The 9,226-nt window shown below is 42.0% G+C and overlaps 1 protein-coding gene across 4 annotated transcripts in view; it reads left to right on the forward strand.

The window, feature by feature from the left end:
- The window catches only part of PSPC1 (paraspeckle component 1), a 63,746-nt gene that overhangs the window by 53,028 nt on the left and 1,492 nt on the right, over nt 1-9,226 (forward strand). For 2 of the 4 annotated variants that reach the window (XR_013923622.1, XR_013923623.1), the window contains exons 8-10: nt 1,437-1,683; nt 4,704-4,803; nt 8,988-9,103. The gene's annotated coding sequence lies outside the window, so the exon portion shown is untranslated. Of the gene's footprint in view, nt 1-1,436; nt 1,684-4,703; nt 4,804-8,987; nt 9,129-9,226 lie in introns of those variants that run through there. The other 2 variants (XR_013923624.1, XR_013923625.1) reach the window with 1 other exon arrangement.

The following is a 9,226-nucleotide window of genomic DNA, read 5'->3' on the forward strand; positions in this document are numbered from 1 at the left end:
TATTCCCTTCCTCCTTCAACAGTTTTGTGCTTCTTAGCTGTTCATGATAAGGTAAAGTATCATAAAATGCTCAGGAACTTTGCATCCATGTAATGGATGGAGAAAGTGATACTGTTACTTGGATGGCTTTCCAAGCTGCTCAGCAGGAGCACAGTCGTTGAAAGTAAAAATCTGAACATCTGAAGGTGTTCCTGCTGTATTAATACATACGTAGAATGGATCATTATGAAAATCACTGTTTGGTTAGCCAGCTCTTCTGGTGCTGCACGTTCCTCAACTGAGAATGTAAGCGATAAATGGGAGAGGGCCGTTTTCAAAATACGGGATTGAGTTGCCATTTCATATGGGATTATTATAATGACTTTGTATGACTACAGCCTCACAGCAGAAAACTTTACAAAAATATAATGTATGTATAGAATATACATTAAAATGTTACCCTTCAATTTTACTGTGTGATAGAAGCCTGAGTGATGTTAGGAAGTTAAAGATTTTATTCCCTTCTGCTGGTTAAATCCAAACTTCTTTGAAATTGTAGGGAACTGTTTTTAGCAAAAAAAAAAAAGGATCCTACTTTTGTATTAAATGTGTGGTCTTACATCTAGGAACATAATGACTTGCAAATGAACAATTTTTATTAAATTTACAAAGTACTTAGAAATTTCAGTGTCTTTATTTAGACCTTGTTTAAGCTGCGCAGATGAAATCTTCGTCCTTTCTGTTTAAATATTTTCAGACATGCTCATCGTTCCCCAAATATTGAAGAAAAAGTTTAACTTCTGCATGAGTGAAGTTTTGCAATCCAGGCAAAACAGAAAAATAATTGTCCCTTGATTGAAGTATTGTCACTGGTGACTGCCACCGTCTTTTCTTTTTTGGTGTCTGATTCCAGAAGAGGAATATGACTACATTCACATTCCTCATGCTGTGTAAGATGCTAACTTCAGATACCATATACCTTATAAATAGAAAGTCGTGAAATAGATCTTAAATGTTTTTAATAGCTGTGTCAAGGGAATTGAATGCCTTGCTGGCTCAGTTCAAACATTTGCCCGTCTGCTGCTAGGAACTTAATTTTCCTTTTGAGCCTTAATTTGGTAGTGTTCACTTTTTCCCTTAAATACTTCTAGCTGTTGGCAGGTATTTGCTCCTACTTTGGGGAAGGTTATCTTGCAGTTTGTCTCCTGTAATCAGTGGCAGCCATGCAACGGTGCCCAGGAGACAACTGATTTGCTCCCTGATGGTTTTATTGTTGCAAGTGTGTGCTTTTGTCCTTAGCAGGGGCTACTCATGATTAAGGTGAGCAGGTTCGGCCAGACTTGAATAAAAATTAAGAATGGGGAGGAAAAGATTGCTTGATCACTTAAAAATGTCTAGCACTGTGTCTTTTGTTAGTACATCAGCAGCCAACATTGTTATCTGTTACCTTTTGATAGGTAAACCTGAACAAGTGCAAACATGAACACAGCTCTGCGGATCATCTTGGGTTCCCTTTGGAAACCCCAAATAAATGGCCACAAGGGATTGTGTGTTCTCCTGAGAACAGCTCGGCACTGGAGTTCTTCCTTTCTGTGTGATGGATAGTGGCTCTGCTACTCTCAATGATCCCTATTCCTGCCGGTGCAAAGTGTTGTATGGTCCACTTCAGTGGAAGTCAAAATTTACCTGTGCTGCTGTTGCTAGGTAATTTTTCAAGTAAACATAAAGTAAACTTTGTTACAGTAGACCTCAAAAATCCTATTAATTTTTTTTTTATAAAAAGGCAACCTGTCAGTCAAGCCAATGAAGCTGCACAGCATCGGGGGGTGTGAGGTAAATGTAAAACGTCCTTTGGTGGTGTGGATTGTCCTTGCTGTTCCTGCTTAGGATTCTGCTGTGGCAGCTTGGAGCTTGTCTCGCATCACAATTCTCTATTGGAAAGGCAAGTGTGGGGAGTATCTGTTAAGCTGAATCTATTACTTGAGATGGGTTGTACTGAGGAGCCGGTTTTCAGTTTTCCTCAATAATGGCACAATGGATGCACAGTATCACTCACTTTGTCTGTGATGCCATCTGTTCCCTTCAGACTAGCCATGTTTATCATGCTGTTAGCCTCTTACAATATTTGAGATTCCTTTTCCTTGGCATCATACCCCCTTTGAGCTTTAATTTAAAGAAAAGCTTTATCATATGAATGAAGATGGTTCGGAGTCACTTTGGTGTATTCCTGCTTACTCTTACAGATCCCTTTTTTCAGAACTAGCTGCTAGGATACGTTCAAATGTAACAAAGTGCTGTTAAGCATGAACAATGGGGTTTGTTTAGGTTTCTATAGGGTAAGGAGGTTGGAATGATCTTAATTTCTTGGTAGAGAGAGAGAATCCCAAAGAAATAGTGCAAAGGGAGAGACACACTGTTTAAAAGAAAACACAGACACACTAGAATCACTTTGCAAGTATTCAAGTTATGGTAAATGGTTAATTTATAACATGACTATGTGGTCTTACTGGCTGGTTTTAGGGCTTGTCTTCAAAAACATATCAGATTTATTGGCTACAGTTTTGTCACTAGTATCAGTTGCCAAGAATCTGTCTCACTGCTTTCTCTTCAGTGAACCTGTGTGGCCAGGAGAGTGAAGATCTTACCCACTGGCTGTTAACGAAACTGGAGGGACCGTGTTAGGCCTTTGGAGATATTAGCCTTGCTGTTTGTAGATACAGTGAAAAAGGAAGAAAAGCCTGATTAATATTAAAATAGAGACTGCAAGATGTGCAGTTTGTAATTGTAGCTTCCCTTTGGTTTCACCATATGGAGGTGGTGTTCCAGGACACTAATATTGGTCCAGATGACATTTCCAGCCTGGTCCCCTGGCCATTATCGTGTTGGACCTGCTCAATGATTTTAATACTAGCACTTGTAAAATTAAAGCCCTAGTTATAAAGTGTTAGTGTGCTGTGCTTTGTCATATCTGCTTTAGGAAGAAGGTACCATCTCACAGAATGTCTGCGTTATGGAACAGATAACAGAACATTTGAACTTTGATATATGTTATAGCAAGCTGCACCATGGTGAGGGGAAAGATGACAAGGAAGCAAATGGGAGGATTGAAGGATTAACAGCACTTTTAATAGGACTCAGACATGAAATTCTGTCGACTTAGAAACCATATTTCTGCTGAGCTGCTAGCCTCAGCTGTACCCAGTAAGGCAAACATTACTTTTATTGTTAATGTTTGTGGTTGTGTGTTGTAATTTGCACATATGTCACTTCTGAGTTGCTTTGTGGGGCTGTTCCTGGAGCAAAACTAGCCTGAAAGGTGCAACCTGTGTGTGGCTTTCCAAAGTCATTCTTTCTGTAACAAATGGTTGGCAGGATGTGCTGAGTTCTCTGATCATCAAACAGGACCCTGAGATGTAGGTAAATTGTTTTAAGAAGTCTTTATCTGAGAGCATAGAGAGCTCTTGATCCCCTTGTGCCCCTGTCGTCAGGGGCTTTCCACACACTCAGCCTCTTTACAGAGGTTTCTCTTGGGCTCCTCGGTTCTGCAACATGTTTCTGTGTCTGCATCCCCAGCTGGAGCAATGGATTATATTAAACCTATCAAACATTGCAGTGCTCACATGTTCCATTAAACTGGGGGTATTTGTGGTGAAAAGGTGATTTTAGTTGTGGGTGAGGGAGGAGGGAATGTGTGGGTATGGGTTGGGTGAGAGCTGTTTTGAAGCCTGAATGACTGGGGCAGGGAGCTGTTGAATTTTAAACACTTTAGTTATCCAAACTATTTTGCCTATGGACTCTGGAAGAAGATGGACAGAGTTCAGGACGGATGCCGTTATTAACGCTTTCAGTTATTATTTAGGCCTTTTTGAATATACTAACAATAATTTTAATTATGAATTAATGTAATAGGATTAAAATTATACTCTGACTTGCCGTTAGTTCTTCCAGTTGCACATACTGCTAATCCAAGCAGATCTACTGCAGATTTTTGACATTACAAAAGTCTTAAACTTTTGCATCAGTTTCTAATGCTTTTATTATTAATATGTATTTTAGTGAGACTTCTGTGCAGTTCTGCTCTGAAATGTTATTGTGAAGTAGGACAACATTTTACTCCAATTAAATTCAGTTGGATTTTCAGAGATAGCATTGCCTCTTTTAAGTATCTGCTAAATGTCTGTACCACAGCAGGCTGTGCAATGGGAATGAGACTCTTTCTGCTTCCACACCCTCAGTACAACTACAGTGAGAGCAGTTAGTTCTCAAGTTTCGTTAATAACTGTGTGCAGGTGTCCTAATTATTGTAGTGGCAATAATATGAGAAGGATGAAATGTTGCTTTGGCCACGTTCGTTGACAGGCCTGGAAGAAGACAGTGTTGTGTTTGATAGATGTGTTTTAAAAACCCTCCGAAGAGAAGTGACTTGGGGTTCTTTGGAGTAGATCTGCACTCAATCTACTCTAAGCAGAAGTATGAAAATATAGCAACTTTGTAATGTTCTTGGAACAGCTGTTTTTTAACTGCTGACATAATAAAATTAGATTTAAAATCTTTCAAGAAATCTGTGTAGTAACAGCTAAGTGGTTACAATGGGTAGAGAATAAATGGATTTTTTCTTTTCGGTAATGTGAAGTTTTATTTCTCCATATTGTGGGAATTTGAAAAGAGAAACTACTGTATTTTCTAGTGTGTCACAGTTATTTACTGTTTCTTTATTTTTTTAGGTTACTATTAAAATCATAAAATGCAGATGAAGACTGGCTTGTGCAGAATCCTTCTGCTATCTTAAACAAAAGGGATTCCTAAACCAGGTGTTAGTACAAGGTATGTATTTAGGATATTTGGCTTTATTCAGCAGTTTCTGAAATTAGGAGCCCTCTTTTTGTTCACATTTGCAATTTGATGTAGAGTAATTCTGCTGGTATGCTTCAGCTTATACTCGCTTTTAGATAATGTAATTCCTTGCATAATTCCTGTTGTATGTTGACATGTTTTTAAAGGACTTGAAATATATGTATGCAGCCTTTTGCAGACAGCTCAAAATCTGGCTGGCTGTAAGGTGTCTTACATCCCAAACCATAGTGCCACATTAATATGATGTCCTGTCTGAGCTAGAGGATGCTGTCGATATGTTGCACTCAGAATCCAGTTTGTATCATCAACACTGTAGTTTCTGATTCAGGACAGTCCTTGGGATTGGCCTTTGGTCCAGAAGGCCATGGCCATGTACCCTGTGAGACCTGGTGTAGAGTTGGGTTTGTGTTGGTGCAGGTGTGTGGTGTCGTCTGTCCTGGGCGTTGAGAGCGTCTCTGCGGACTGACAGATAGGGAGCTTTTAAAGGGCGATGGATGCAGCTTGGTTCAGTAGTTCTGAAATTCCAAAGTATCAGTTTTATAAAGTAAAAATGATGTTAAACACTGGGATTTAACCAAGATGTGCAAGTTCTGCTGATACAGCAAGAGGAATTCAGGTTAGTTCTCTTCTGTGTTTGTTTGGCCCAGTGAACATACTCAGAACTGTCTCTATAGTGATGTTAACAGTAAACAGAGAGCCAGATATATTGAGCTGTTTACCGACATCTGAAAGATGTAATCAATCTTTCACATTGGAGGTAAAAGACGGGGGTTGGACTAAATGATGTTCAAAGGTCCCTTCCAACCCAAACCATTCTGTGATTCTATAGTAGTAGTCTGTGTGGTTTATTGCTAATTACAGAGGTCCTTTTACTGATTTCCAAGTCACCTGGTAAATTAAGTGTTGGAAGTTAAGCAGTAAAACTTCGGAGAGTTGCATGGGAAATATAAACATGATGGGGTCCTTTGTCATTCTGTAAAAAGCATGGAAAGGGCTACATGAGAGAAGAAATATTTCTGCAGTAATACGTTTCAAACTGTACTCCTGAGTTATGACTAATACTGGAAAATTGCTCATGTGGTCTTTGATGCCCGAGACTGAAATAGTTCAAAATTTCTACCCAGGACAAGCAGAATCCTCTTACACACTCCGCAGAAGCCCTGCTTCCTTTTTTTGTACCTTTTACTCTCTACCTGCTGTGCCTTGTTGCATCTTTCACTTACGTAGTGCTGCTTTGTACATGATTTTTCCAAATTAAAAATTTTCTGTGTGCATGCTTCAGAGGAAAAGTTGGGGCCCTGTTCCCCTCCTGGTGTTGAGGTCACCTCAGGCAGGGTGCTGTATGTTGGACAGTCTGGTAGTTGCCTTTGCTGCTGGCAATGACTTCTCCTCTCCTGAGCCATGCAGTGCTAACTCGCATCTCACCTCTGCAGTGGAAGTTGGGACAGGCTTTTCACAGAACCCCAGAATACCTGAAGTTGGAAGGTGTTGTGGAGACTGTATAATCCAACACGCTGCTCAAAGCAGGATGCCAGGTAGAGCAGGTTGCCCAGGGACTATGTCCATTTGGGTTTGGTCTCCAGGGAACGGAGACTCCACAGCCTGTGGGCAACCTGTGCTGGTGCTTGGTCACCCTCACAGTAAAATTTTCCTGATGTTCAGAGGGAAGCTCCCATTTTTCAGTTTGTTCCCATTGCTCTGGTCCTGTCCCTGGGCACCACTGGGAAGACTCTGTCTCTGCCATCTTTATGTCTCTCATTAGATGTTTGTAAATATTTAGACGATTTTGCCCCACCTTTTCCAGGCTGAACAGTCTCAGCTCTTTCAGTCTTTCAGAACATGAAAGATGCTCCAGTCCCTCAGCTGTCTTCCATTCACTGAACTCAATCCAGTATGTCCACGTCTCTTGTACTGGGAAGCGCAACACAGGACACAACACTCCAGATGTCTCACCAGTGCTGAGTAGAGAGGAAGGATCATCCCTCTTCATCTGCTGGCAGCTTTCTTTGTAGTGAGTGCAGGATGCCATCAACCCTCTTTGTGGTCAGGTTATATTCTTTGCTCATGGTGGTTCTTGGACTTGTTGTTCACCAAGATCCCCAGGTCCATATTGGCAAAGCTGCTTTCCAGCCAGGTGGCCTCCAGCTGTGTTGGTGCCTGGGATTATTCCTCCCCAGGTGCAGGATTTGGCATTTCCCTCTGAACTTCATCAGATCATATTGAGCCCATTTTTCCAGCCTCTTGAGGTCAATCTGGATGGAAGCATGACACTCTAGTGTATCAGCCCCTCCTCCCAGCTTGGTGTCCCCAGCAGACTTGCTGAGGGTGTGCTCTGTCCCATCAACCAGGTCATAAATGAAGGCGCTGAAAAGGCCTGGCTCCAGTAGTGATTCCTGGAGTACTTTGCTACTTGCTGCCTTCTAACTGTACTTTGTGCCGTTGATGAGAACCTTCTGAGCCTGGCTGTTTAGCCAGACTTCAGTCCACCTCTTCGTCCACTTAACCTAGTCTGTGCTTTATCTGCTTGTCAATGAAGATACTATGGCAGTGTCAGAAACCTTCCTAAAGTCAAGGCAGACAATATCCTCTGCTCTCTCCGTATCCACTGAACTGGTCACCTCATCACAGAAGCTGCCAGCTTAGGATCCTGAAGGATTTGCAAATGACCCCTTTGTAAATCCATGCTGACTACTCCCAGTTACCTTCTTATTGGTCTGGAAATGGTTTTCAGGTGTGGTTGGTCCATCACCTTCCCAGGGCCTGTAGTCCTCCCAGTCCTCCTTCCTGCCCTTGAAGACAGGAGTGACATTTCCTTTCCCTTGTCCTCGCACGCCTCTTCCAGCTGCTGTGTCCCTTCAGCAACAGTGGCCTCTCAGTGCCAACAGCCACTTCCCCCCACCAGGCCCAACGCACTGAACTCACGTCCAGATTAAGTGTTCCCTGACCTGGGCCTGTTACCTACTCCATATTGGGGAGCGGTGTCTGAGGAGGTGGGAAAGCTGATCTGCACCCTGCTGGGTGGTTTTGCCTCGCCCATTGCTAAGGAGTTCCCTGTTATTTTCTTAGTAACATCACAGTAAAATTGTAATGTAAAAATAATCACACAATAATGCATAAGATACATCAAGCTATGGAAATAAGTAAGCTACAAGCATTTACTCACAAAATCTATAAAAGACAATGCAGTTAAAACTCTTTAGCAGAAAAGTAGTGACAGAAAAAACACTTAATTTTTTCAAAGTTTGACTCAGAAGAGGTTTTTCTGTCCAGCTGACGTTTCAGTCTTCTTGTCTTTCTGTATCAGGCTGGCCCTGTGCAAAGGAGCAGTTTGAGCGCTTGGCAGGTTTCCCTGGCATCTCAGAATTTTTATGTCCTCAACTTAGAGTTTCCTTCCTGTGAAGGGAAGAGCCCTGGCCAAGGTTCCTTGGAGATACAAGTGTTTCTTTGACTGGCTAAATAATGACTCTTTGTCTGAGGGCAGTGATAAAACCCTTTTTTTCTCAGTCCCTATTATTAGTTTGTGTGTGCGCATTTCAGATTGCAGCGTGAACCTGGCTGACACAGCATAATGGCCTAATTAAAGGGTGTTAAAAATTGAGGGTAGATAAAAATGTGAGTGGACTGCATTGTCCTTGGGGCAGAGTGTGCAACAGCAGATGGTGAAAAAGTTGCAGAAGCCTGGGAGAGTGAGCCAGGTCAGGCACAAAGTTACACCTGCTCCGTTTGGTCTTCCTTAACCGCTGGCTGAGCAGTATTTTGTAGACATCAGAGCAGGCCTTGGTGTGTCATTGTGTTCCCTTCTTCAGTGCTGAAATGTTTGCATATAGTTCTGTTGGACCAGAAAATGCACCAGGTTCCGATTTCATTTGTAGTGAGGTCAAAACACTGTGTGTGTGTGTCTGCCTGCTGCTGCGGTTCCTGAACAGTGGCAGCGAGTTCCAGGGGCCTCTTGGAGGGCGCCACGAAGGAAAGCGTTAGCATTTCCCAGCTCTTTATCCAACCACATTTGCTAATGCGCTGCTTTGTAGTTTGTCTTGTTGTTTGCAGTACTTTGAGTACAAAAGTGTGTTTTCAAGGAAGTTACCACTCAAGTATCTCTAGTAACTCCCCAGCCTGAATTACGTACTTCCTGAAAATGTTCTTCTCTGTGTTAGGTTTCAGTGCAAACTGCTGGTGGCTGCACACCCTCAGAACTGAAGAGGGCTTCTGCTCTACTGTGATTGTGTGCAACATGCTGCTCCTCACGCTGCAATTACAAGGACCATCAGGGGTGAGAAGATAATCGTGTTGTCACTCATTAGAGCACTTAACAGTGGTGGTGATTCTTGTGATGTAATCCGTTTCTTTTGTGTTTGGTTTATCAGTCTCTTTGTATTATTTTTGTGCCTAACAA

Source organism: Nesoenas mayeri (assembly GCF_963082525.1).
Source record: "Nesoenas mayeri genome assembly, chromosome: 1".
In the NCBI taxonomy this organism is placed as follows: Eukaryota; Metazoa; Chordata; class Aves; order Columbiformes; family Columbidae; genus Nesoenas; species Nesoenas mayeri.